A 27,273-nucleotide genomic window follows, 5' to 3' on the forward strand; every position below is an offset into this window, starting at 1 on the left:
TTTCCTGCAATCACTCAAACCTTTTATCTTGGAAAACTTTTAATTCAAATAGCTGTGCAGCAGACTTGAACCCCAGACACAAATATTGCCCTTGTTCTTTTCTTCCCATGGTTTGAGACTCCCAAGGCTATTTAGACCACATTCTGGAATTGTACGTTAGCCATTCAATATCCAATAAATTGACAAGTGGCACACCATTTTTTTGCCGACTGCTTAAGGTACCACATTTCATCTAGTGGATCAATCCTCTGAAGTAAGCGTTCCCTGCCGAGCATCACCTTGATGGAGTCTATATACCAGGTGTTGAACTCCTGGCACAATTCCTAGATCTTCAACATTTTCTGATTTGCCCTTCTTTCCACATTTTGGAGGCCTCTCTAAGACACCCTGAATCGTACACAAAAGGAAATGGGAATCACCCACTCTAACCTTCAAGAAAATTCTGTGCTCCTGTGGCTCACATACTCACTTCCACATGATCTTTCACTGTTTTTTTATTTTAATGAGAACTTTTAACAACTATTTGACAACTTTGGTTATTACTTAGTGACTATTAAGTAATAGTGATTATTAATGGCTATTACTAACTCAAATAACCAAATTTTAGCTTAATTTGGTTCTCCCCACTTCATGACCCCTCTTCCCACACACATACAAAGAATATTCATTCCTCTTCACCAGAGCAACCTTTATTCTGACTTCTGTCCATTGGCCAACAACCTAGACTAATTCAATTCAAAACTTATATATGTAAACAATTCCCCCCTTAGTCTTACACTTATGGAGAGAAGTTGTAGTTCAGTCATATGCCTAAGTAGGCATCCTAGATCCTCAGGCAGGGGTTGATGGATCAGCATGGCTATCCCTCAGTCCCATCAACGAAGAGCACATATACATACATGAACACTAGCATACACAGATCATACCAAGTACTATGAAATATAGATTAAATGTGCAAACTCATTTACAGTTACAGGAATTAAGAACACATACTCTGCAGTGAGAAGGTGTGTGCTCAGATTCTGCCATCGCACATCAGAGTTCCTCGTTCTTAGGCCTTCAGACTTGAACTAAATCATTACACCATTTGCTTTTCTGGTTTTCCAGTTTGCAGATGGCAGATCATGGGACTTCTTGGCCTCCATAATCAAGTGAGCCAATTTCTCTAACAAATCTGCCTCTCTTTCTCTCTTTGTCTCTGTCTCTGTCCCTCGCTTCTCTTTAGTACAGATGTATCTATACTGAATACATATATTCAGTATACATCCCCTATTGGTTCTGTTTCTTAGGAGAACACTGACTAATACACAAGGGTGTCCTGATGATGAATAAAAGCTCTGTAAACTTGAATTTATTTATTTTTGGATTAAAAATACAAACTCTAGGAAGTACTGGATGCGTGGAGCTCAAATATGAGCTATATTATGTTAAAAGTTTCATGTGCTTTATTTTTTTGTCATTAGAAATCTTTATGTAAATCTATAACTGGAAATACAATTCCATGACTTCTTAAATCATGTTTTCATTTACGTTAAACTGACAAAGATCACGGTCTATTTGACACGTATGCTAGACTTCCAAGAGAAAATTTCCTTAAAACATGAAGTGATGAAGCATAAAATCATACTATTATGTTTCCTAAAGGCACAGAGTCACATTAGATATATATTATTCCTAAGTTCAGCATTGATGCTGTTACTACAGTTTCTTCACCAAACGTGAAGAGCAGTTTCAGAAATTTGATGTATTCAATGACACTTGGACTCTCCCATACTTCATTTATTGAAATATCATTGCAAGTATTTCTACCATGATCATCTAAGTGCAATTATATACCCATTTTTCCTCTGAGAAAATTTCACTGTTTCTGTTTGTAATATAAGATATATGAGTTCTTAGCTTGACATCTTACCATTATAAAATGTTCGAATCTGCCTTATCAACTTTTGTTTCCTATATTTGATAATATAATGTAGGAGAAAGGCAACATATTTTTCTTGGATGGGGGCAACCACAAAACCAGTCAACATGCTATGAAAACTTTGATAATTTTATCTTTAGGTCAAATATCTTAACTTTTAAAAGAAGCGTTCATTATCTCAGAGGTTTGATTTTGATATAATATTATCCAAGATTTTATTTTTTGTTCCATTTGGTCTTGTGACAAAAGTACGTAACAAAAAATAGCAGAATAGATAAAAAGCAAACTTCCTACAAGAATTGAATGATACACAGACAATTGTGATACAATTGTAATGTATATCTGTATGTGACAATAACAATTGAAACAAAAGTTTTGTGATTTTCTCATGACCTTAAAACTATTCATTTTGCCTGAATACTGTTCCCTAAAAATAAATCACCTTATGATTTTATATTTGTACTTGTTTTGAATATAGCTTTTAAAATAATGCAATAATTATTTAAATTTTTGCAGAAATATAAATAAAACAAAAATATATAAACGGGGCTTCCCTGGTGGCGCAGTGGTTGAGAGTCTGCCTGCCGATGCAGGGGACACGGGCTCATGCCCCGGCCCGGGAGGATCCCACATGCCGCGGAGCGGCTGGGCCCGTGAGCCATGGCCGCTGAGCCTGCGCGTCCGGAGCCTGTGCTCCGCAATGGAAGAGGCCACAACAGTGAGAGGCCCGCATACCGCAACAACAACAACAACAACAACAACAAAAAGTACATATATATATATATATATATATATAAAAACAAAAATACTTAATTTAAATATTTCTCATCCTTTTAAGCCAAACATTCAGCTATGTATCTCTTATATTTGAGGGACACAATACATCACAATACTCAAGCCATTTCTATATTAAGTAGTATGCTTTCAGATGAGGGAAGTAGGAATCCTACGTATTAATGACTTAAGTAAAAAGGGATTTATTACCTTGCATAATGTGCAGTTATCAATCTATTGGCTGTCATCTCCAAATTCACCCTTTCAGAACTGCTTAAAAATAACTGATGGATTTATTCCAAGGATACAAGGATGGTTTGACATATACAAATCAATGAATGTGACACACCATATTAATAAAAGGAAGGGTAAAAATCACATGATCATCTCAATAGACACAGAAGAAGCATTTGACAAAATTCAACATCCATTCATGGTAAACATTCTCATCAAAGTAGATATAGAGGGAACATATCTCAACATAATAAAGGCCATTTATGATAAGCCCACAGCTAATGTTATACTCAATGGTCAAAAGCTAAAAGCCTTTCCTCTAAATTCAGGAACAGGACAAGGATGCCCTCTCTTGCCACTTCTGTTGAACATAGTACTGGAAGTCCTAGACACAGCAATCAGACAAGAGAAAGAAATAAAAGGCATTCAAATTGGAAAGGAAGAATTTAAATTGTCACTATTTGCAGAAGACATGGTACATTATATAGAAAACACCAAAGTCTCTACCCAAAAACTCTTAGAACTAATAACTGAATTCAGCAAAGTTGTAGGATACAAGATTAGTATACATAAATCTGTTGCCTTTCCATAAACAAATAGTGAACAATCAGAGAGAGAAATTTTTTAAAAATCAGTTAAAATCACATCAAAAAGAATAAACTGCTTTGGAATAAACTTAACTAAGGAGGTTAAAGACCTATGCTCTGAAAACTATAAAATGTTGATGAAGGAAATTGAAGATGATAAAAACAATTCAGATTTATCTCATGCTCTTGGATTGGAAGAATTAATATTGTTTAAACCATACTACCCCAAACAATCTGCAGATTTAATGCAGTCCTTATCAAAATACCCAGGACATTTTTCACAGAGCTAGAACAAATAATCCTAAAACTTATATGGAACCACAAAAGCCAGAATTGCCAAAGTAATGTTGAGATAAAAGGACAAAGCTGGAGGTATCACCCTCCCAGACTTCAGACTATATTATGAAGCTACAGTAATCAAAACAGCATGGTACTTGCACAAAAACAGACACATAGATCAGTGGATCAGAACAGATAGCCCAGAAATAAACCCACGCACCTATGATCAATTAATCTATAACAAAGGAGGCAAGAATATACAATGGAGAAAAGACAATCACTTCAATAAGTGGTGCAGGGAAAATTGGACAGCTACATGTAAAACAATGAGTTTAGAACATTTTCTCACACCATATACAAAAAGACTTAAAGGTAAGACCTGAAACCATAAAACTAGAAAAGAGCATTAGGCAGACCACTCTTTGAAATAAATTATAGCAATATATTTTTGGATCTATCTCTTAAGGCAAAATAAATAAAAGCAAAAATAAACAAATAGGACCTAATTAAATTTAAAAGCTTTTGCACAGCAAAGGAAACCGTCAACAAAATAAAAATACAACCTACAGAATGGAAAAAAATATTTGCAAATGATGTGACTGTCGAGGGGTTAATATACAAAATATAGCAACAGCTCATACAACTTAATGTCAAAAAAAACCTCATCAAAAAATTAGCAGAAGGCCTGAATAGAAATTTTTTCCAAAGAAGACATACAGATGGCTAACAGGCACAGGAAAAGATGCTCAACATTGCTAAGTATTAGAGAAATGTAAATCAAAACAACAATGAGATGTCACCTCACATCTGTCAGAATGGCTACCATCAAAAAGTCTGCAAATAACAAATATTGGAGAGAATGTGGAGAAAGGGAGCCCTTAAACACTGTTGGTGGGAATGTAAATTGGTGTAGCCACTATGGAAAACAGTATAGAGGCTCCAAAAAGCTTAAAATAGAACTACCATATGACCCAGCAATTCCATTCCTGAGTATATATCTGGGAAAAATGGAAACACGAAATCAAGACTATACATGCATCCCAATGCTCATAGCAGCACTATCTACAATAGCCCAGATATGAAAGCAACCCAAGTGCCCATCAACAGATGAATGGATATAGAAGATGTGGTACATATATATATATATATATATATATATATATATATATATAGAGAGAGAGAGAGAGAGAGAGAGAGAGACAGAGAGAGAGAGAGAGAGAGACAGAGAGATAGATATAGATATAGATATAGGTAGATAGATATATACCATGGAATATTACTCAGCCATAAAAATGAATGAAATTCTGCCATTTGCAGCAATGTGGGTGGACCTACAGGATATTATGCTTATGAAATAAGTCAAACAGAGAAAGACAAATACTTTACGATATCACTTATATGTGGACTCTAAAACATAATACAAACACATGCATATAGCAAAACAGAAACAGACTCACAGATATAGAAAACAAAATCAGTAGTTACCAGTGAGGAGAGGGATGGGGAAAGGAGCAAGTTAGGGTTATGGGATTAAGAGATACAAACTACTGTGTATAAAATAGATAAGCAGCAAGCATATATTGTATAGCACAGGGACTTTTAGGAGAGAGAAATAGATAAATATAGGGAGAGAAATAGAGGAATAAATGTAACATGTGATATATATGTGTATATATGCATGTGTATATATATATTTTTTTATGCAGGAGAGATGCTTAGAAGTTGGATTGCTGGCTCATAGCTATGTGCAGTGAAAACATTAATAGATGTTATCAATTTATATTGCAAAAATTTAGCAGTGTACATTTCCACTGACATTATGAGAGAATATCGTATTGCCCATAATTATAAAAGAATTCTATTTTGTCAACTCTTTCAGTAGGAGAGAAATAGTGTCTTATTGCTTTAATTTGCATTCCCCTGATTAGTCATGAAGTGGAGTATATTTTCACAGGTTTATTGACAATCTATGTTTTTTCTTCTATGGTTTGCCTATTTACATCCTCTGTCAAAATACGTTCCTTTTTATTTTTCTTCTAGGAGCTCCTTGCGAATAATGACTATTGATTAAGTGCTAAAACTAATTCACCTCAAATTGCTTTGACATCTCTTAAAAAGACATTGAAAGATACCGATATTTTCAGTTGATTGTTTATCATTAAATCTCTCTGACTCTCCAAGTTATTTGTTTCCACGACCTCTGCGGGTTTCCTCAACCACTCTCCTTATTAAAATGATTACCTTACTTCAAGCTTCAAATAAATCCTATCATCTCTCTGCAATCTTATTTGTAGCTTTCCTTGATTTTTCTATTTCGCTGAATAACTCATTTAAAGATTACTCTCTTTAGCATTTATTTTGTAGTCATTATGTTCCATTTTGACATCTGGCACCACATAAAATGTATTTCCAACATTATTAAGCCATTTGGCTTATTAGGCGTCACTTGGTTGCTAAGAACAGAGAAAAAATTCAACCTTCCTTGATAAAATCAGGACCTGTTATATGAAACAATGAATATGCACAAGTACCCAATAAAGTGAAATAAAAGAGCCTTCTATCTCTTGCCCCAATGGAAGGGCACATCTTACTACAGAGCTCCCTGTGGGATCAGGTCCACTCTCAACTGCACAAGAGATCACAATCTTGCTTGGATTTTTCCAGCGCTCTATTCTTCCCTCTTGTGCTTTCTCCTTGGAGCACATCCTCAGTCACTCATACACACAAGAATTCCTGTCTCAGGCTGTCACAGTAGAAAACAAACCCTAAGAGAAAATGCAATAAGCATGAAAACTAGAAAGAGATTTTCTGTTTCTTATTACAATTTTACTTGGCAAATGAAAGAAAACAATTCTCCTTGCGTGAGTTATGAAACATGAAGTCAAGACTTTATTTTGAGTTAACTGGATAATTCTCTAACTACACACAGGTAAACATAACCTGTATGCTCGATATTGTCCCAGAATTAAACTTTTCTTTCCATCCCCAAGACAGCACATACTAGCAAAATCTCAACCCTAAAAGAAAAGGACATGTAATATTACAAATATAGTTAGATGGATAAGGTTGTATCAAAGTTTATTTAAAATACAAAATCATATGGATGTATATATATGCATACGCATGTGATGCAAAAGCTAATGTTTGTATAAAGTCTATTTTCTTGACACTATGCTAAATATTTTACATAATATATCTATTGTGACTGTATTATTTAACCAACTTAATTCTCTGAATAATTTCACCCTTATATATATTTCAAAATTAAACATAGATCTGACTGATTTGCTAATAAAAAAATGAGTGTTTAAGGCTCAATTCTGAGAATTCATAGGATATTGTTATTTTCTCACCATTAGACTATTTTTCTCTTCAATAAACACAAGATATTTATAAAACCTTCAAAATTTATTTGAACAAGTGATATTATCAAAAATTAATAGAGACTGACTCAATTACTTAATATTTTATTTTCCATGAATGTATTTTTTAACTGAATAGACTACACTGAACAGCTAATTTTGGCAACAAAATACTGTGTACACAAATACTGTGTTGAATACAATGCAGAATATTGCAAAGGGTTTGGAAGAGAACCAAGAATAACCTTACTAAGGTCCATGAGGACCAAAGGGCAAGTGTCTCAGTATTCATTGTAAAGCACATTTTTATTCCGAGTAGCTTGTGTTTCTTAATGGCCCTGCCGGTGAGAAATTCCCCATATTATAACAGCATATGGGCTTTCTTTTTCAAGCAAAATGTAAGTAAGTAAAGAAAATACAATGTGTGTTCGTTGAAAGAAGTATGTTGCCATATATCTGGTTGAGCCTCTCTCTATCTTTCTCTCATCTATGTATTTTACTAATCTATCCTTAACTGCTTTCCTTAATGCATTTTCGTCTGCATTTGTATTCAACTCCCAGAAAAGTTGATTATGTGAACCTCTTATCTGAGAAGCGCCACTCTCTGAATTAGGCCATGTTTCTCTACATGCATCATTTACGTTAAGAACTTCCCATTCTTATCTGAAACCTTCATTATCCAAATTAAGTCTCTGACCTTTTTCCATCTTGCTAATTGAGGTTTAATAATATCAGAATTCATATTTTCTGATTTAAGAGAATAAGGGGGAAAAGTTTCCTATGTCACTGGACCAAACTATAATAATTACTCATCTGCATGAAATGGTTTGTTTTGTAGCTGTGTTGCAAGTTTCCAGTTCAGATCTATTTTTTTAATCAAAGAGAATCGGTTTTAGGAGGTAACAAGTTTTCTTTTTCTTTCTTTTTTTAATTGAAGTATAGTTGATTTACAATGTTGTGTTAATTTCTGCTGTACAGCAAAGTGATTTGGTTATAATATGTACATTCTTTTCCGTTATGGTTTGTCACAGGATACTGAATATAGTTCTCCGTGTTATACAGTAGGACCTCGTTGTTAATCCATTCTATTGGGTTGGTCAAAAAGTTCGTTCGGGTTTTTCCATAACATCACCACTTAGTGAAGAGATCTACAGCAGGTTAGTCAGATATGTACTTAACACTTATCACTGTTTTATTTTTTTTAATTTTATTGAAGCAGAGTTGATTTACAAGGTTATGTTAATTTCTGTTGTACAGCAAAGTGACTCATTTATAGATATATATATCCCTTTTCATATTCTTTTCCATTATGGTTTATCCCAAGATATTGAATACAGTACCCTGTGCTATACGGTAGGACCTTGCTGTTTATCCATCCTACATATAATAGTTTGCACCTGCTAATCCCAAACTCTCGAGCCATCCCTCCCCTCCCCTCCCCCTTCCCCCCCTTGGCAACCAGAAGTCTGTTGTCTATGCCTGTGAGTCTACAACAAGTTTCAGTGTAACATGTGAGTAATAGGTGGATTTTCCTCCAGACACAGAAGAAATCAGTAACAGAAGGTGGTACTAAGTCCACTGGAGAAAGGTGAGTGAAAGAGAAGACACTGGAGGAAAGCTTAATAGTTTAGACCTTTTCAGGTCTTCACGGTGGCTCAGGGCTTCCAACGGAAAGGAAGCCAGGAGCCTCAGGAAAGACCATGAAAGGGAAATTCGAGGAACGGGGCAATAGTGAGGCCTTCAAACTTCAATCTGTGCAGTCGTGAGATGACAGAGACGCTGGGCACTGCTTCATGTTGTCACTGTGCCCACTTCTCATTTCTTACACTGATTTTAAACTTTTACATAATTATCAGTAAGGGATTAAAGAAAGTTATAAATGCCCACTATTTATAATATTTAAGGTCTGCAAGATATAACGGACCTGTCTAAGATGGATAGACATAAATATATCTCTCTATATATTTATATAAATATCTAGCTACATCTGTATATACAATGTGTATATATATCTGAACAAAAATCTCTATATCTGCACAAATATCTCTCTATATATCTGTATGTTACATAGCTATCTATATAAATAGTTAGATAATAGATATATAGTTGAATTATAAATAAATTCAAGCTTTTAAAAATTAATTTTTATTGCAGTATACTTGATTTATAATGTATCAAACTTTCATGTTAATATTTATTTTCTATTTTTATTTATATTATTTTATATTGTATTTATTTACCTTAGGGCCTGGAAAAATGCTAACATAAATAAAGGAAAAAAAAAACATCAGGATGCCTGTCAGATGTTTTTATATATTGTAATGTATTCTCTTGATCACAAATATTGTTTTGATTTGTATTAAACAATATGACATCCATTATTTCTAATTATGCTGATAGGATTATATAGGAGAACCAAAGGTTGGGTTTACTAATGATGAGACATTTATCTACAGAAAAAAGGGCTGATTATATAGTTAGAATAAGGCACTGTCCAAGTATTAGGATTTCAGAGGTTATATAGCCTGAGGACGAGTTTTTTTCTCATTGGTTTCCTGAAATAACAATTTATAAGTGGGGAACCACCATTGTATTCCTCAGTTAGCTAGACTAAAATGAAAATACCATTATTAGCATTTACATCAGGGTCCTTTATGGAGAGATTTTTAAATAGCAGAGTGAGGCAGTAAAATGTCATGAAAGGCCTGATCCAGATTTGCTCAGAAAATTGAGTTCAGGTTGTTGTTATTATCTCTTCAAACAGCAAAACTTCTGTAATAGAGACTTGACTTAAACATTATGTATCATGCACAACAAAAGTAGGGAAATATTTAGATAATTTAAAGTAAATAATGGCTAAGTACCCTCATCTACCCTAAATGTCTGTATAATCGAGGCTTCAAAATTTCCCACCTCCCATTTCTGCCCTGAAGTTCCACTTTCATATATCATGCAATTATTGATCTGAAAACTCAACCAGATATTGTAATAACTCTTTCTTGTACTTATAACATTTCAAATAATTTATTGGACATCTTTTCATGCTGAGAGATGGGGAAGTTGTAATTTTTTAGGATGATATAGTTAGTGACATAGCTGGCACCTAGTTCCCTGACAGCATTCCCAATTGGTATTTTCACCACATCATGGACCATTTTCCTTCTTTTTGAAATTTGGCAGGGAGAGGATCACATAAATGAGATTGAGGTCAGTGGTTCTCAATCCTTGTTTCATTTTAAAATGTGAACTATTAAAAAAAATACTAGCCAAGCCTCATCGGTGGAGACCTGAGGCCATTGCCTAAGGGGTGGGCTGAGTTGGAGCTACACAAAAGCCCTTCCTCAAAGTTGTTTTCAAAAATTACCCCAGGTGATTTTTTAATGAGTAGTAAGAGTTAGGTAGAAATAATATGAACTATTTTTTTCCCGTTTATCTATTGTTTTCTGAGACTATCACTTCTAGACATCTTTACTAAAAATAAAAACATATGCCCAAATTTCTTGTGCTTCTGTTTCCCTTTCTTTCAGAAGTTACTTCAATTCTATTCGTAAAAGAATATGTTAAGGTGAATTAATCATGACAATGAGGATGCTGAGGATATTAGTTATGATTCGCTGGGCATTTATTTTGTACTAGGGACTCTGTTGAATATCTTTCCTACCTCATATCATTTAATCTTCTTAAGAAGACGCAAAGTAGGAATGATTATAATCCCTGATGGCATATGAAGAAATCGAAATAGGGATGGGAATTAAACTGCTTCCCTAAAATCACACGTTCCATCCAAGGGTTGGAATAAGACCTAAACATTCCTGGTTCCGCCGCGCATGTTCTTAACCACAATCTAGCCTCTAGGTTTTAATTCAAGCCGTGGGAGAGGGAGAATATTGCTTATGAAAGTAAGGAGATGAAAGATATTTGATGACCGATGTCTTCTAAGTTTTTCCTTCCTTAGTCCTTAATCATATCCACCCTACTTTACAGAATATTTTCTCACCTTTGAACACTGGCAAAAGGGGAGAAATGACATTGGCCACTTTTCATTCACCATGTGCATTTAGTGCACCAAGCTCTTTGCATGCAGTGTGCCATCGAATCCTTACAAAAAGTTGGAATTATCACTTCCATTTGAAATGAGGAATCCGGAGTTAGAGCAGGCAGCTCACCTGCCCAAGGCCACCAGAGGGCGGGACACCGCCAAGGTCTCTGTCCTTACCACTGAAGGATGCTGCCCCGAAGCTAATTAGGAAAATCTGGGGATTCTGAGAAATAAAAGATTTGTGATTGAATCTGAAAAGAAAATATCTCACTGATCCATACTTACCACAGAGGCCCTGGCTGAGGAGAAAAACAGAGTCATCTGGAAAACGGACAAATTTGTTGGGAAAAACATTTTTAACTAAGGGAAAATGCCGTGAAGGCTAGGAGGCCCGTATTAATCAAGACTCCTCTGACAGCACGTGACAGAAACTAAACATGAGCTGTCCTAGATGAAAGGCTGACTTTACTGAATCTAGCAAGAGATAAACAAATCATGTAGAATGCTGCAAGGGACACTGGCCTCAGGGACAAATGAATGTATGATTCTTAGATCCCTTCAAATCTCTCTCTGCTCGGTCTCTGGTTCACAGCGAACCTGGGGAGTTGGCAGTAGCATCCTGGAACTTCCCTGAGAGACACCCACCTTGTCCCAGGAAGCATCAGTGATGAGGGTGCAATTTCTGTATCCGCGGTACCCAGATTCTGTTAATGACAGTGGCGGAGTGGAGAGCTGGTGGTGGCTTTCCCTGACCTTTACTCCTTCCAGAAGTCTTGCCAACACATGATCCCCCTGCTTAAGTGCAGTTCCACTTAAAATAATTAGAGTAGTTTCTACTTTCCTGATAAAACACCAATGATACAGTCCCTTAATAACATAAGCTATATGTTTGAGTAAATGACTGTTGGTACCATTTTACAAATCACACTTTATTCTCAGTATCAGCCTGTCAAAGGCCATGGAGAGTGATTTTAACTCCCTGATGCATTTCAGAATTAGGTTCTTGTTTCCCCCTAAATTCAGTAGGACTCTCTCCCTTTACTTCCATTGAAGCATTTACCCAACTTAACCTTATATTACAGTTAGGTAATTGAGATAGCAACTGTTAGTAAACTATTATGTTCTTAGAAGCCAGGTCTTGTGTTTTATTTATTTTTTATCTTACCAGTAATTATTCCTATAGTAAGAACCTTTGCAGATATTGTTTGGAATTTCACTAAATTGGATTAAAATGATATTTCACAATAATATAATAGCAAAATAAAATATAATTTTATTTATTCATTCACAAATTATTAAAAGTCCTACATATTTTTTCTAATAAAATTTATGAAATAAGCTGCTCTAGTTCTTTCTTTAAAAAAAAAAAAAGGCCGTTTGGGTCGGGAAAACCACTTTTCATTCAACTATTTATAGCTTCTTATATGGGAAAATAGACCTGAAGTCTGAATATCTATTTATTTTATGTACTGTATGTTCATAACCTTGTGCTTTTCTCTGATCATTTAATTTTCTTTTGGATTTGTAAGAGCTCTTCAAAAAATGGAGATAAAAGCCTTTCTCTGTCATATGGGTTACAAAGAGTTTTCAGTGTTTTTTTGTTTTTTTTTAATTTTTGCTTTGATATTTTTGCCACTCTTTGTTTTGATGTGGTTCAATTTATCAAGTAAATTTATTAATATTTCACTTTATGTTGTCTTATGTTTGTGTCATGTTTAGAAAAGATATTCTTGCTTAAAGGCTTTTTAAATCATCCACTATCTCTTCAAGTTCCTCCCAACCTGAGCACCCTGATATCACCAGAATTATGGACATAATATATGTGCTTCCAGACTGTGACAATGCATTTTATTTCTTTCAATGTATGTCAGGTACATCATCATTCAACCTCAAATGGTAAACAATGGAGACATATATAACTACGTCTCTTCTTTGTACAGTATAGTATTCCAGTGTTCAGAGTGTGGTTTTATGGCTGTAATGCAGTTTAATGTTTTCTTCCATCCATTCCCTCCCTCCACTGATGCGCATTTGTTTGCAGTTATTTTCTCTTTCTTTTCTTTTCTCTCCTCCTCCTCCACCAATTCCTTCTCCTTCTCCTCTTCTTCTTTTAATTTTAATGAATATATTGATGTAATCATCCTATTATTTAAGTAGGATAAAATTCTAGACAGACGGTGTTGTTGGGTAGTAGATTATCAGATTATGGACACTTTAAATTTAAATCAGTACCTAAATAACTTTCCAAAAAATCCCCAGTGTTTCATTTTGAATAATTTTGCCCTAAAAACTAAACCATTAGCCAGTTGCATAATCTTCTGTGAATTGCATGTTTATATTTTTGACAGGTTTTGAGTTGGTTTAACATGGTCCTTAGGTATCCACAGTGGATTGGTTCCAAGGTCCCCCAAAGGTACCAAAATCTGAGAATGCTCAAGTTTCTTAGAGAAAATGCCATAGTTACTGTATTTATCTTTTTCCAAAACATTTCTGGAATTCTTTATTTAGTATGTTATCTGATTTCACCAGTTTACATGTGTCATAAAATATTGGGTGAAAATTTCTTTTGTCTTTTTACCTTTTCTGCCATTAAAATGTTTTAACTTGTTATGAATGACATATTTTAAAAAATAGTTGCTGCATTTCTTTGTTTAGAAAACTTTTCCAATCCATATGTTATAAAAGTATCCTTTATTTCTTTCTGATATTTTAATATAATTTTTAAATGTTATCTGATCTATTTTTAATTTTTTCTTAAATAAATTTATATAGGCTATTTGCCTCAAAATATTTATTGAATAATCTACTTTCTAATGTGATAATTAACATGCTCATTTGAATGAATTATAAACGCTATACTCTTTTGTGTAATTTTTTTCAATATGATCTTACCCAGTTACACATATTGTGAGTCACAGTAGCTTTGTAACATAATTTACTTATAATAATTAGTTCTATCTTCAGAATATACTATCTTCCTTCTTCTACTTTCTGTGAGAAGGAATTGAGGAGATGGGGGAGGGATCAAATCCTGGTAGATTCCTTTATGTTGCTGGTAAGTTACTAGGTGGGCTTTTGTCTCCTTCTCATCCTTCTAGAGAATTTCCCCCAAACTTCAAAAATTTTAAAGGATTTTGTCCATTCACCAAACACATTAAATTTATTATTCATCAAATTACATTTTTAGATTTGGGGTTCAAATTATGGAGATGCAGATTGGAGATAAGAGCTGAGGTTACCCTGGTGATCAGGAGACGGACTAGGAGGAAGCTGCTGTAATGACGGCTAAAGGTACTGGGGCCTGGAGTAGGACAGAGTGGTGGGGGGCAGGGACTGGCTGTGTGCTTAGCTGCCTGAGTCCTTCCTCTGTGATATGACCACCAGATCAATGCCTTAGATGATAGCAGTGGCTGGATACAGCGTGCGTTGCCCATGCTCCCTTGGATACAATAATTATCATTGGCGGCCCCTTTTCTGGCAACTAGATCTGACTTTATGCTTATTTAAGTTCTATGAAAGCCAATTTATTCTCCTTTCTCCTTGGATCCATGGTTCTTTCCATCATGGCAGCACTCAGCTGGTATATGGAGCTTCCTAAAAATTCTGGGTTATAGTGATAGTGAGACTACTTACATTACATCTCCCCCTGCATTAGAAGTATTTGTCCACTGCTGTGGGTGTTGATTTTGTTAATATATGTTTAATTTTGTGTATAATCTCTTCTGTAGATATAAGGTAAAACACTAGAATGGATGTTGATAATTAAGTGAACTCTAATCATCAAAAGGGATGGAAAAAGTGCAACCTGAGCCATTATGCTAATTCGTTTTGTTAAAACACAACGAAGTTACAGTAAATAAATGCTTGCAAATGTTCTTTTACGTAACATAAGTAAGCTAACAGCCAACGCTTTTACAATGACTTACTAAAGCAGTAGTTAGGGAGCTACATGCATGACTGAAAATCTAATTTCTTAAATTCAAACTGCTAAAATGTATTTAGAGAATATGAAAAGAGGCTTAAGTTTATGCTATTGCTACCAAAAGGAAATCAGGTACAGTTGCCTCAAAATCAGGATCTCAATGCTATAACAGTTTTAAGTAAGATCTAGTCACTGGTAAGAAAATACTTTGGAATATTTGAGTACTACTGTATTTCAGTAGTCATATTGCCAGAAATAATTGTTTATGATACATAAATTCTCTAAGCTGAGCATGTGAAAAATCTCATTAGACATAAAGATTTCAAAATTTAATTTAAAAGAATGGCAGACATATAATTCCTAAAGATAAATCATTTCTTACTTTGTAGTAGTAAATCAAGTTGTTGAGGTTTTGTGTTTTTTTTTTTTTTGGTTGTTGGTTTTTACTAAGTATATGTTTAGTTTTTCTTTTTGCATTTATTAAGGTGGTGTTTTCTCTGCTTAAGCCTCTGCTAAAAATGCAAAATTGCTTTGCAGCAATCCTTTGCAATCTTCCATAAGGCAGAATTTTTTCAGTCCTCTTTAAAAGTCAAAAACTACTGTTAGGACCAGAGGGAAGCATACAGGATCACACACAGAATTTTGAAAGATCACACCAACACACTAAAATCTTAGCCTCATGTGATCCTGGTACTTTGTATATCTGTGAATAAGTAACTGGCCTAATTGAAAATTGCTTTCATGACATTTATTTGGTGTAGACTAATAAAGGTAGAAAAAATGTTTAAGCCTGAAAATATGAATAAAAAGACTTTTTAATATCTAAATAACAATCTGCACATTTGCACATTTTTATTAAGATTCCTGTGTTCTGTTTCCTTTTATTTATCATTTGGCTACTCAAACTATCAGTGTACATTAGGGTTAGAATATCTTGGCATTTTCACTAATAACAACATAAAAGCATAACCAAGTCATTAAGACTAAAACAGATTTGAATAGTCTCTTGAAATTTTCAGAAACAAAAATCCTCATTCAAAAGATTAATCCCAGCATTTCTAGTTGTTTAGTTATTTTCGTTGGTTTGTTTTTTAGTCTTTGAGACTTTATATTTTCTTAAAACTCAGAAAGCATTTTCTCCCTTCATTTTCTTGAAAGGTATATCTACTTAGGTCTCAATAAATGTTAAATGAATTTAATCATGCTTTCATATACTTTTAATTACATACACATCTCAAAAATTTTGTTGTAAACATATATAGCACAACAGAGTAAGAAATGCATTATTATTGCTATACTTAGAAGTGATATTCTCAATGCTTCTATATAAAATACTCGGAAATATATTTGTGAAAATTTACATCACCTAAACAGTGAAAAAGGACTAATTTTCCGAAATGGTTGTTCAAAGATATTTGATTTCTTTGTTGTTCAAATTCTTCGTTAGTTATTAAATGACTTCAACGTTATCTGTTTCAAACTGAAATAGAGATAATATTCTAAATAGAGGATCATATATCATAATGAACATGAGCTTTTTAGTCAGACCAATCTGGGTTCCAGATCCAACTCTGTCATTTATTAGTAGCTCTTTGAATTGGGAAAATTAAAACATTTTAAGCATCGGTTTCCTCAATTTAAAAATTCATTGTAGAACTATCCACATCTCACAGTCTTTGAATAAATTATGTGAAATAAACTATATAAAATATATGACATTTCTGAAGTGCTCAGTACATAAAATCTATTACTAAGAGTCATTATTGTTTATCTTTAATATGAAATGATGGACATTGATGGCTACTTTTTTTTTTTTTTATTTTCACATGTGAAATTGGATGTCGATACAGTTCTGGGTAGATATAAATTTAATTGTTATAAAACTTTGGATCGAACTACCAGCATCAGAGCAAGATGTGATTACCTCTGATAAGCTGTATGTTTGATTCTCTTTCCTACACCCAGGTTCTTCAGGCAAAAATAATTCCATCACTGAGACTTAAGGTACAAAACGTCTGAGAAGATGATTGAAGAGGTAGCACTGTGTCCACGTTTGATTGACACCCAAAAGTTTTACCATTAAATTTGTTGAGGTCAAGTTCTCCACTATCCTTTTATGATAAAGTGCTGTAAGGTCAGAGGCAGCAGTGGGAGAAAATTTTTTATAATCATAGCAATTAAAAATAACCACTGCTACTGCAAATATATAGTGATTTAAAATATACCAGAATCACAAGGAATGGTTTTCTGATTATATGAAAATCTATTTGAATGCAAGTGACAGGAGCATACCTTGAAATCATTTAGAATCTGCAATCAGGTCATCTGGGTTTTGCAAATTAAAGGAATATATATTTTTGTCTCATATAAAAGTGAAGTATTTGATCCCACTCTAAAATTCTTAGAATAGCGTTCCTCCCACGATCAGGTGCACTTTAAATATGTAACATTTTTGTATCAAGAAAAAAGGCAATCACCACTTACTGAGACAGAAAGAGTTTGGATCCCCAAATTAATAAAACTTGCACTGTACTATTAGCTGTGCTTTTTCAGCAGACTAGCAAATATTTTAACAAGTGGAGATAAAGCTCAGGTCCAATCCTACAACATGTTAGCAGCACCTCATGGAAATGTGGAGAAAGGGGGTTATGTAGAGTTCAAATGCAGGCCAGCCCTCTCCCCCCACCAGATTAAAAGCAAAGGTAAAAGAGAAGGTCTTTCATATTTTGAAAAAAAAATAAATGCAGTGCACATGAAATAGGAACTAAAAATATTATGTGTGTAACAATTATTTGAAAGATTGAGTATAACATTTCAGGGACGATGAAGGCTGTAATAAATTCAGTCAAATTGGTTCAAATAATTATGTCAATTATACTTCACAGAAGCCTGTGCTCCAGTCCCATGGTCAGTGGCTTTATTGTTTGTAATAGGCCTGTCTGTGCTTTATCTCTATTACACAAGTGGAAATTCTCTTCAGAATCTCATAAAGCAAATTCACACTAAAGATGCATTCCTTAAACTATAACCCAGTGGGCCTACATCACCTTAAAACTAGGCTGATTCATAAGTAATATGTTTTGATTTTGCATTATATTTGAGGATCTTAGAAAATAATAATTATGATTCAACATGATATTATGTTTTTGTCTCATTCCCATGAGTTGAGTCACGAGGCATAGATGCCATTAAGCCACTAAAAAGCAGGAAACTGAAGAACACGCTCAAACAAAATTAGTTTTACTTTGAAACTATTTCCTTTAGCACTAATTTTAACTTTTTTCATCTTAAAGCAAAGTAAATTAATAACTATGGCAAGTGGAAAGGTTTTTTGCTACTACTAATATTTCATACTATTGCAATGCCCTTATTTTTTGAGATCCTTTAAGCATCTTCTTATCTACCTATATCAATATTCTAGGAAAAATTGCTAAAGGAGTAATGTGCTCAAGTTACAAAGTGAGAAGATAAAGATATGTCTTGAAATCACCAGAACTAGAAATGTTTTGTTTCTCTTGCTGCCATCTTATATTAAGTAGATTTTATAGGGGAAGCTGGAAGAAAGAATGAAAAACAATTAGCCATAATACTATTTCAGGAATTAGATTTTAAACCTGACATAGCCTACTAGGTTCAATTTATACACATATATCCCATATCCAGTGTTGTTATTGAGTAAATAGAGAAAAAATATATATTCTCATGTCCATGAATTTCAGCTGTGTAACCTTGAACAATAAACATTAATATTTATCTTGGTCTTAAATGCAATAGTACACATACAGGTACTAATCAAAATGGTCATACATAGCAGATATTCTACAAAGCTTAGTTTCTTTTTACTTTCCATAGGAAAAAAAAAATGATACTTTTATCTGTGGTTTTCTAAACAGCCAGGAAATGGAAACTACCAACAAATCAACATCTCAGTACTTCCACTTTTATTCATTAGAAATGGTCCACCTCATGTTGAGCAAGTGAAGATTAGTTTTAACCCAAGAATTGCTTGAATAAGCTTCAGTGTGCTTCTTTTCTCTGCTATCATTTATTTTTGGCCATCTTAAAGTTAAAAAAAAACAACAACTGAGCATGATATTAAGCTTGTCCCCCTGCCGCATTCCCATCCCAGTCCCACCATAGTCTAGGTCTTTACAATCTTCCTCTTTACTTGGCTTTGGGGATTGGAAACAAGAGAAAGAAAGTGCATTTAGTTCATTTTAAAAGTATACATCATAGTATCAATCTACGCTGCTTTTATACTGTTAGAAACAACATAAATTTATTAGGGAAAATGGCAGCAAAGAAATTGATTTCACCATTAGCACGGAGCCTTCCTTGCAATTGCCTGATTGCGTTTCTCAGTATCAATTAATTTCAGCGCTCTCCTAAGTCAGCTGTCTCCAAAAACTGGGGTAAAAAGTAAATGTGTTTCCAGCGAAGCTTCCAAACTAGATAGAGATTGAAAACTCTACACGCAGACCCGTAACATCCCCTCATTTAGAAACCCCAGAAGTGGGGAACGGAAAGCTCAGAGCCACATGCTGAAAGCTCAGGGAGAGCCTCACCCTGTGCACCTTGACCTCCTGAACCAAAGCTGACGGCCAGTCACTCGTAAGCCTTCAGTTGTGCTCCAGTCTAAGAGCTGACATGTGAGCCTGAGAGGCAGTGACAGGCTGCTCTGACGTGGCTGTCATCTGGCTCATTTTCTACACAAACCATCAACATAATTCACTCTAAAGGGCTCTCCGAGAGGACCTAATGCTTTTTTCTTTCTTCCCCTGTACAGTGCAGAATTTAGGACAGCTTATTTTAATTCGATGACCTGCACTATGATCTAATAAGGGACAGCTGTGGCAGCTAAATCCCCAAGCTATTTATTGTCAATTAGAATGAATCCTAAATAAACTCCCTTCATTCTAAACTTGACCCATTCTTGAATGGTAGATGAAAATGACACTTAGAAAAGGAAACGTGGAGGAGTGGAAGAAAGAGCCAGTGGAATGTAAAAAACTGTGAGAATGATCACTCTTCAAACAAAATTAGAAGGAGGAACAGTGATAATGACATTTTGATGTCAAATAATTGCAACTGCAATGTTGGTATTGGGGAGGGTATCCACGGGGGGGAACACAAAGGAATAATATCAAGGTGTCAAAGAAAATGTACCATGTTATTAGAGTTAAGCTAAAAATAGATGCATTCTATTTGAAGAAAAGAGTCTTTACTCAAATACAGAAGTTAAAATGGCCTAGAGCAGTGAATTATAATCTTTTTCTGTCTGGTATTCATAATAGATAAACATTTTCCAGCAAGACCTGGGGCGCCAGTACACACATCTGTCTGTATATGTATGTGTTAAAAGAAAGTCTCCTGAAGTCATATTTACGTTGCCACAGGTGATGCACTCTCAGTCTGTGTTCTGTTCTATTCTTTTTCATATTCAAAGAAATGCTAATCACAACTCATCAAGTTCACTTCACCATCCCCTCAATGGTCAGGACCTACCCTTTGAAAAATTGTATTCCAGAACCAAGAAACAAAACACAAAAAGGAAATATCTAAAGAAAATTGGAAGCATTTGGAAAAACTGATAATCGGAGAGAATCTAACAGCTCAGTGAAGAGGCAAGTACACTGTGGGCCTAAGCAAATTAATTTATTATATCATTGTTTACTGCTTCTTGAGTGTGGAGGACATGGTGGAAAACATAAGGAAGTGAACATCGGAGTGTGAGACTGTTATCCTTAAGTGTAGCTGTCCATTAATTTCTATTTTCTCACTTAAGTATATAAAACGTGAAGTGATTTCTTAGTGTCCTTGGAAACCCTCATACGGATAAATGCTAGAAGTGATAATGATGCCACATCAAATCAAGAGACAAGAGAACTTAGGCCTTGAGTAGAGAAAGCCGGATGATTCCCCCTGCTTTGGGGGAAATAAAAGACTTTTAAAGGAGCTCAGATTGCTAGAATTGTATTGAGATTGCATGAAAGTTTTGAAAGTGTAAGGGTAAACTTGACAAGTAGAATTGTTTAAAGGGATCGGCTCTCCCTCCTGGAGGACCATATCTCTCGAAGAATGTTGTCAGTTTGTATCACTCGCTCTGTACCTTTCTCTGACTGTCAGGCAGACCCAGGAATAAGCTGAAATTGGGCTGGCTGTTGTGAGGGGCCTTCTGCCTATGGGTAAAAGACACCATGGATGCTCACCCCTCTGGACGTCCTGCAGAGAAACCCATTCTCACCAGCCTGCTGGGGCTGAGGACCTAGAATTTATTTGTAGTTTCCTCGGCCCAAAGGGTCTCCAGTGTCCTTATTAATGAGCTGGGTCTTAAACTCTGAACTCTCCAAATTTCTTCACATGCATGTAAGTTACTATATCAGTTTCTTTGCTTTCTTTCACATTAAAAAATGTTAAAACTGTCAAGAAATAAGAAAATGTGTCATATCTAAGCAGTAAAGTCTAAATAGGGTTTTTAAAAATCCTAATCCTGGGCTTCCCTGGCGGCGCAGTGGTTGAGAGTCCGCCTGCTGGTGCAGGGGACGCGGGTTTGTGGCCCAGTCTGGGAAGATCCCACATGCCGCGGAGCGGCTGGGCCCGTGAACCATGGCCGCTGAGCCTGCACGTCCGGAGCCTGTGCTCCGCAACGGGAGAGGCCACAACAGGGAGAGGCCCGCGTACAGCAAAAAAAAAAAAAAAATCCTAATCCTAATTTTAATTAGTTTTCTCCAAATTATAGACCCCACCAGGAAGATGTCTTTAGTGTCTCAGTCATATGCCAAAATGGAAATGTCTGCAGAAGGCAATGTATTTTATGATATTCCTCCCTAGGTTGCAAATGGAACTCATATTTCATAAGCAAAGCTAGAGGCAAGCTATCACCACTTGCATGTGCTAATGTGACTTTTCCATGCCATCAAAAGGCAACAGAAAAAAAGAAGAGGAGATGAAATAAACCTGGTTCTCAACTAACATACTGACTGCAGTGATGCCTGTAACAATGAAAGGATTACACAAACTGCAGTCAGAAATGGTGTTGTCAAGAGTTGGAATTCACAGTCATGTCATAGTGGGATTAACTCGTGACCATGGCTACACGTGAGCCGTGTAGATGTCCACAGCCACCCTGAGACTTTGAGAAGTCGATGCTCTGACTTAACCTCATACAGAGAAGGGAAAGTATGACAACAACTTAGTGAGACATTGCCTAACATTGCTATTCTCGCCAGCTGTTTATACCATTAACCCCACCGTTCACTGCTCATCTTGGGACCTCAGTCAAAGTGATAAGTCCTTCACATTTCCTCAAATCTGAACCAAAGTAAAGCCTGGGGATTAAGAATCACCTCATGCAACTATTATCTATTTTGCTAACTTGGTATCAGGGATGGAAATAAAAACATAAATTTGATGCTTTAATTTATGAATGAGGGCAATGGGTCAAGCTAGATATTTCATTATTTGTGATAATTAATAATAAGTAGAAGAAACTCAAAACCTTGCTGCTCATTCTTATTTAGGGCTGTTCAAAAGTAGATTACACACACACACACACACACACACGTTAAAATAAGAAGCCAGAACCAATTTTCAAGCTGCGAATTACCCTCTGTATTTGTTTTGTTTTGTTTTCTTCCTTTTTAAAAGAAATCTAAGGTAAAAATAACCATAACTTTAGGTGTCAGGAAAAAGGCCTTTAATATAAAAACCTAGACTCACCCTACAGAACAACAGGAGAGTGGTTAAGAATTACAGTGTATCTTCCTAACGAGATCTTACTTAGCCATGATATACAATAAACCATCGTATTTAGAGTGATTTAATACTTACGATAGGATGATACCTATGATATAAAGTTAAGTGGACGTTAAAACTAAAAATAATATGGTCTCACATTGTAAAACAATGCATTAAAGGATCAAAATACATCAACCTGTTTAATTGGACCCTCCATGTGGTAACATAATGGGTGATTTGACTTGTTTAACAATACTAAAAGTATTTTACTTCCAAGTGTATTGTCATATATACATATTGTTATTCATATATAAGATATTTTATAATCAAAGTAATACACATTTAAATTTTGATGATGTTCATACCTTTGTATGCAAGCATGTATACAGTTATATTTTTCAACAAAATATAAGGCTAATGAACATAGATCTAAAATATGATGTAACCTCATAAATAATCAGACAAATGTTACTTTAAAAAGTGCTATGATAACCATCTGATGGGTAGAATATTAAGGCTGATGATTTCAAGTTTAGACAGAGATACGGGGCTACAGAAATCCATACAATTGCTAGTTCAAGCATAATTTGCTAAAATCGTTTTGGAGAGCAAGTTGATACTACTTGGGAAAGTTGAAAATATAACAGTTCCACTTTTAGGAATATATTCTAGGAAAGTGATCCCACATATGCAGAATGAAAACTTGTAAATTCCAAATTGTACCTCATTAAGAGAGAGTGAATAATGTATAATAAATTCATACAAAGGAAAGCACTTAAAATGAGTGAATTGGATCTTCATATCAAAATGAATAAATTTTGAAAACAATATTGATTGTAAAAACAGGTTTCAAGAAGATATTTATATCATGATAGCATTTATATTAAACTTTAAAAAAATACTACACATTTTTATAGATACCAATAAAAAATATGGGCAAAGACAAAATCCACATGAGAATGGAGTCTACATCTAGGAAAGGAGGGAAAAAATACATCTACAAAGAACTGACTGCATAAAAAAGCCGAGATAATCGCCCTAAGAATCCAGTCTTTATTTTGTCTGAACTAAAACTGTGTGGGCATCTGGTATACTACTCTCTCTGCTTCTCTGTAGGTTTGAGATAGTTTATAATAAAATATATATTCATACAACAAAATTTTAAAAGTTTACAGTTAAAACTAATCCAGTATTCATTTTTAAATATCAGTTTACCTTTCTTCAATGTTTACGGGGATAGTTTAGTCCCATATATCACAAGAGCATTATACTGGTTAGGTCACATATGCGAAGAATCTGTTTACAGTAAGTGCTATAAAATGACATATGCCATTTCTATTCATATATAAATTCATCCAAAATGTTTCCTCATGTTTCCTCTTGTTTTCTGAACGAGAAACATAACTGGTGCAGGTGCACCCAGTTACAGGCCTTGCAGTCCTGTGAAGCTAACATCTAACAGTGCACTGCGAAGCTTACCTTCGGTGCTCAGAAATGTGCCTTTTATAAAGGACTTCCTTTACCAGGACTCTCCTCGCCTGGTCTGTGACCTTTCAACAACTGGACTGAAGCTAAATCTGTCTGCTACACAGAGAGAAAGTCAACCTAGTGTGATGATGCTAAAAGAAAAGAAAATCATTTGACAGTGATATCATAGTTTCCTAAATTACTTCAGATTTTAAAACAAGATAATACTCCAGACAGTCCAGTAAATGCATTATTGTGAGTGCTGGCATCATTAAATCTCCCTTTTGACTTAAGAATTTTATTTTAAATGCAGAAGTACATTATAAAAACTGCTTTTGACAGAGGCCTTTCCCAAAATAGCCAGTTATAAAGATCTGAAAGGTAATCATTTTCCAACTCCTGTATATAATCAATTTCTCAAAGAAAATGCTCTCACTTCATTTCTTGTTATGTAAACATTATCAGTACATTTGCTTATGCTTATATCAACTGGGAATCTTGCTTGTTTCAGGCTGGCACTATACCCAAAGTTACTTGAAAAATACAAAAGTTTTATAGAAAAGAGACTTGAAACTTAGAGAAATTTAGCTCTTTGCACGAGGATTCTATAGCTGTAAGTGGCCCGCGGGGAATCAGCATCCAGCATGGTTGAGCAGGACGGCCACTGTCTTAACTTTTATTCTGTTAAGAAGAGCTGGTTCTAGGAGACCAAGGTCCGGCACAGCCTGTGTTCATCTGCCTTGTCTGTACTTCTGGTCCTAGAGAGTCCAAAATCAACTGAGGTACTCTTGGTAGAGCACAGTTGGGTGGACCATCTTTCTCTGATCTCTATATGAGCCTATAAATAGATAAAAGAAAAGAAGACCACTGACCAGTGACCTGACCGTCTCTCCAGTCATGATGAAATCTGTGAGACTGCATTTCTTCTAGTTTTGTTATCATAACACAATTTACAACACATATTCTGTCATTGCTATGGAACCACTATTTGCTAGAGAGTGCAATAATAGATTGATAGAAAGATAGATGTAGATATTAAATTTTATCTAATTATATATGTATGCATTTACATTATCTATCTATCATCTATCTATCTACATGTGATGTCAACCACATTTATGTATTAACCAGGCCCAACAGATATTATAAATGCATATCTCTTCTAAAATCTAAGGCCATTTTATTAGTTTTGCTAAAGGTGCATTTTCTAAGCAATTGTATTTAAGAAAATAAATTGTTATTCTTCCTTTATATCATATCTGTACCAATCTACACTACACTACTTGCTTTACAAGTCCACGATCACCATTATTTTCCTAATGCATGTGAACAGACCATATATATGGCCATTGCTATTGTGAAAGATCACATACAAAAGGAGAATTGTGAGAAAACTAGTATCTTTCAAAAATTAACTTTGAAACAAAGGATTTTAGCTCACATTGGTTTTTTTGTGCCATGGCATATTCTAAAGACCTCATATTTTGAAATGATGAATGTATCATATACTGAGATAGTTTGCTAAAAGTTGTTACTTTAGCCTTGCTTTAAAAAATCATATTCAAATAGTAACAGATATTATAAGGTCTCTTCCACAGTATCTGTTCCCAAGCGCCTTCTTCTATACCTTTCACTACTAGAATCTAAATACCATTTCTAGCCACCCTCAGGGGCAGGGCTGGCCACTTGATTAAACTCTGCTCCAGAATTTGTAAATGGAAGTTTGCTGGGAGGAACATCCTTTTGCAGATAGAAAGTCCAGTAGAGGGAGAGACTTCAGGCCCTCCCACACCTACTCTATCAGTACCCCTGGAGGTTTGGCAGGAAACATGAGGACTAGAGCAGGAAGATAGGAGAAGTCTGGCTCTGAAATGATATTCTTAACTAGCTGCACCTTCTTTGGTCTGCCTCCTTAAGGCTTCCAGTTAGGAGAGAGAGAATAAGCTCATGTATTCGTGAAGGACCAGCCATCTCATGCAACAAAGGAACCACAGCTCTCTGCCACATGGTGTTTTATCCTCTTTCATCCGGTCGGGAGTTGAGCCTGTCTCAGGAGCAATGGGCTCAGGTGGACGAGGTACAGGGCAAACATTTCAAGGCTTCCCTTCTTTCCTTCTCCTCCGTTTACTCTATCTTCTTCCTTCATTTCTCAGGGAAATGGACTCTTTATTTTTTCCCTTTTTTAACAACATTAACACACCTTAATTTTCTCAATCTTCCCATTAAAACCTAGGTGGAAGTTACCAAAAATGTGACTCTCAATTCTTTCTAACATGGAAAAATTAAAGGTGTGGAGGGAAAGAAATAGCAAGAGAGGAAGAGCAAACTCTTTTTCTTACACCACAAATATGAAGACATACATTTTATGATGCACTTCAATAAGGAAACGAAACTTTCAAAACATCTGCAAAATAAATGCAAATAATTATCATTGTTTCTGAACACATTCATGTTTAACTAAAAAGCATATTCTTTATCATTCACTTTATAACTGGTTATTTCTTTTTTAAAAAAATTATGAAAAAAATGTCAGGCATCTAAAAATCTCAAACTTTCCACTGAAATAGTGGTATTATGTTTTTATTTAACAACTTTTGCTTTATATCTCTTTCTATTTTTAAATCAATTAAGTATGCTGCATAGGGATAGGTGGGCTGAGATATACACACAGACAGCACCAGAGCAACCCTGTGAGTTAGATATCAGCTCTCTTCTCAAAGTCTTTGAGTAGGGCTTCCCTGGTGGCGCAGTGCTTGAGAGTTCGCCTGCCGATGCAGGGGACACGGGTTCGTGCCCCGGTCCGGGAAGATACCACATGCCGCGGAGTGGCTGGACCCGTGAGCCATGGCTGCTGGGCCTGTGCGTCCAGCAGAGCCTGTTCTCTGCAACGGGAGAGGCCACAGCGGTGAGAGGCCCGCGTATCGCAAAAAAAAAAAAAAAAAAAAAAAAAA

The sequence above is a fragment of the Lipotes vexillifer genome, unplaced genomic scaffold, assembly GCF_000442215.2.
Source record: "Lipotes vexillifer unplaced genomic scaffold, Lipotes_vexillifer_v1.1 scaffold655, whole genome shotgun sequence".
NCBI classification, from domain to species: domain Eukaryota; kingdom Metazoa; phylum Chordata; class Mammalia; order Artiodactyla; family Lipotidae; genus Lipotes; species Lipotes vexillifer.